Source organism: Gavialis gangeticus, unplaced genomic scaffold, assembly GCF_001723915.1.
Source record: "Gavialis gangeticus isolate Ggan-Ray unplaced genomic scaffold, GavGan_comp1, whole genome shotgun sequence".
NCBI lineage: Eukaryota > Metazoa > Chordata > Crocodylia > Gavialidae > Gavialis > Gavialis gangeticus.
Genome location: NW_017728997.1, coordinates 32,989,094 through 32,993,211, shown reverse-complemented (window position 1 = coordinate 32,993,211; position 4,118 = coordinate 32,989,094).

The following is a 4,118-nucleotide window of genomic DNA, read 5'->3' as shown; positions in this document are numbered from 1 at the left end:
TGAGCCCCGATTGCTTTTTCCTCTAGACCAATACAGCTACTACCTAGATACCAGGTACTATCATCATAATCTGTTCTCTTCAGAAATTTCCGACCTGTGTTCCCAAACTCCATTCCTTTTAGGAAGGGACTCAGTTTATTGAAGAGCCTAAATCCCAGCTGTCAGAAATTACTTAACTGTCTGCTTTTAAAGACATAGGATGTAAAAAACAAACAAATGAAAAAACCCCCACACATGAAGGTGATGAATTCTTGCATGAATGGGCAAGCTGTCATTAAACAGTTAACAACATTGTCAAAACAAATAGTAGCTAATTATAAAAAACGCAAAAAGAGGGAGGAGGGGTAATTCAGACAACAAAGTTCATTCCAACCAGATAATCTGAGGACCCCTGTTGCTTTATTGCATCTATTTGGGAATTGTTTCTTGCCTCTGCTTAGCACTTCCAAAGACACTTAGATTTTTAACTGCTTGAAAAGCAGAAGACTCAGCAAAGCTGTCTTCACTGAAAAGTGTATTCACATGAAACCTGAGCTAAAATTCTAGGGGAGACAAAATACATTTTTTTTCTCTTTATGTAACAGTAACGTAGCCAGATGATGTTAACCCTACATGGGGTAACAGGCACAGGTTTAGCCCTCAGATAGTTATATCAACCTAAAAAAACAGAGGGTTTGTAGAGAGCAAACTCCATAAAGCTACCTTGACATAGAAGTTAGTCTTCACTGAAAAAAGCTGTTTAGAACATTTTCAATCCAACTCATATCTTAGAGATAGCAAGCAATCACTGCCATTGAAGCAAGTGTTGTCAGGCTGACACAGCACACAGATTCAAGCACGATGTCTACTTCAAAAAAGGTCTTGGGTATTCCCAATCTCCTCACCACTCACCATGGAGAGAAGGAAGGAAATAAACACACAAACCAACTAACCAACCTCCAGTCTGGCCACAGTCCCTAACAAGACTTACCGTTGTTCGTTATCCCACTCGGCTTTGTGTACCGTTCTCTGCAGGGTCCCAACAGGTCATGCACCAGCAATGAAGACAAAACAAATCACGCAGTTGGCTTCAGTCTTTCCACTGTGCCTGAAGCAATCTTTCTGGGCATTAGTAATCTTGGAGGTGATGTTGGGTGGCCTGAATTGTTGATTAACATACTGCATCTCCCCTCAAGGCACAATCTGTCTTCATAAGCTCAGGGAGATGCAGTCTGGGTATGGATCACCTCTGGCGAGGAGAACAAAACAGTAGGATGAGGAGAGGGGAAGGGGGCTGCCAAAAAATCCAGTAGTTAGCAGCCTGCATACCCCACGAGCCAGATACTATGCAGAGCTCTTAGTTAAGGCAAGTAGAAGATTGTGATACCATTCCAGGGTTTACATAGACCCTACTGAGGCTAGACAAATGGATCTTGCTTTAAAGCATCTTAAATGGTTTGATTAGCACATTTTCAAAATAGCAGGCAGTTCATCACCTTTAAAAAAATAGGTCACCTATCACCTGGGCTCATTAACACCGAAAATTATTCTGGTATAGCTATTCCCTATAATTTATGTGGATTAAACAATATAGAATCAAGTACTGTAGCCCAGAAAAAGCTTTCATGAAAGGAACCAATCAGGAAGAGTTAGTTAATCTGTTTTAAAAATCAACACCCTGATTTTCATCCTGTATTAATTTTCATGTCCTGACTTGGTATACACTTGAAATATTTTAATTATAGTGGCTAGGAACATGGGGGAAAAATGTTATGTTCCAAAGATATTGTTATGCCAACAAAAGATCTAAAGACAGCACAGATAGAAAGTCCTTTTTGCTGGTATTTATTCCATACCAGACACTAGTTTAAGCCATACCAGGGAAAGACTTTTTTTGACACTGTAAGGTCTGCCAGTTACTTTCTGAAACACTTATTGTATATACCAGTAAACTGAATTTAATGGAAATTTCACAATAAAGCCATTGTGTGTTCACTGTTCATTTACTCAACTACATCACTACGCTAAATAGGTGTATACAATGACATTGGACAACGCTGCCAGTGTTCCCTGCTGCCAAGTAGCTTGCCATTCTTAGAACACAAAATATTTATTTTAAAATTGATGCTATTTTCTGAAATGCCCTGCTAATATTTAGTAAAAAAGAACACTGGCAAAAGTGTAGACAAGTCCCAAAAATCTATCACCTGTTCAAAGCACAAGTATTAAGACCGTGCCTACACATCAGGCTTCTACCATGTGAAAGATGGAAAGAGGGAATCAGCATAAAACCCTGGTGTAAATGCAGTTATATCAGCAAAACTGCTGATATATTTTTCCTAATATAACTTGTTTCATTGATGGGGGTGGGTAGGGGAGAAGCATTTTCCTATTCATGTACAAAGCATAGCTGTTACGTTATACTTGTAAACCTAAAAAAGTTTGAGTAGACATAACCTAAAACTGACTCTTAGGGTCTTATAAGTTATCACATGTTAACTTGCAACAGTTGCAAATTGTTGTAATATAGTAACCTATTAAATCAGGGATCAAACACATCCAGCCCTGAAGACCTGATGAGGGTCACTGGACCCATCTGCAGGCAAGACTGGGACAACCCCCTGTACTGTGCATGCTCAGGGCCAGGGTGAGGATATAGGGTCAATCCAGCAATCCATGACCCAGATCATATGGCTCCATGTGTCATCTGTCCCCCAGGCCATATGTCTGACACCCCCAATATTAGCATGTTAGGAGATAACCCTTGTCTGAGAGGTAACAACTTTGTGAAGCTAGAAGGGCACTTAACATGTGCTGGACTGCTTGAATGTGCATGTGCTTGCATTTCAACTGCACTAAGTCAAACATGACACCTCCTAGAGATAGCTTAACCATGCAATTGGTGTATATCCCAAGTTTTGCCTTCTGGTCTGACCACCACTAGTAGTGGCTGCTGATCATGAGCCTGAGATACTTTCTTATTTCAGTAAGCAAAATCACAAAGTATGTCATCTTGAACTGATGGGGCCCCATACTTGTTCAGAGGGTAAGGAATGAGGAGGAATTCTGCCAGAGATGCCATGCAGAAGTAACTTTTCCTTGGATAGCAGCATTTTTTTATTTGCAGAGATTCAGTACAAGACACTGACCACAATTCCTTTTGAGAGTAAGAAAATGCTGGGAGTTGAGTCTGTTCCTTCATAAGAGTGAGGGGGAAAAATTCAGCTGTTCCAGTATTTCATCCATATTTCTCTCTATTACAGTAGTTTCTGAAATAAGCAAAGATTGTTTTGCTTTTCTATTATCCGGTCCACTTCACTCTTATTGCGTCAGCCAGGATGGTTTTGGAGATGTGGGACTTGATGACCTCTACAATATTTCAGACAATATTGTGTTTAACCCCCTCCCCCCCAATCTCAGATGTATGCCCATTTTTTTTTTTTTTATAACTTCTTTCAAGATCATTTGGTATTTTATATTTCACAGTGAGAAATTTAGTAGTTCTATAATACAGACAGGATGAAGCACTGTTCTCAAAGGCAACATATTTCACTATGGGATTATGTTGACGTTTTGTTTCCTGGTAAAGAGATCATGTTATCTGCTAACTCAATCAATTTATTTGGGGATAGGAAAACTTTTATTTAAAACATATTAAAATATTTGACAAAAAAGGCATACAGTATTTTATACTAAAAGAATAAAGATTTTTATTAAGCACTGTAAGTTGCATTCAATAGCCTTCAAATACACCACACCACAATCCATCTACAACCAATCAAACCCAACAGTAGTTCATTCTTGCACAATCCATGAGTTGGGGCAGAACTCCCTTCAACTTACATTAAGATACCTACTTAGCTCTTGCGGGCAGGGAATGGGGAATTACACCTCATTTCTGATCACTAATGTGTGATGAAGAGCATCAGGAGAATTATATGAAAACGAATATAAAGAAATGATTCTGATTTTGAAGTACATTAAGTTTGGAAACACTAACAAAAACATCAAAATGATACAGGTATATTTGCTTATACTAAATTCTTGATGGGAAAGTTCTCAAGAACAAGCCATTTGTTTCCTGCTACAGAAGGGGGGTATTTTTTTTTTTTTTTGAAGATCAAAGCTTTTTTTTTGTT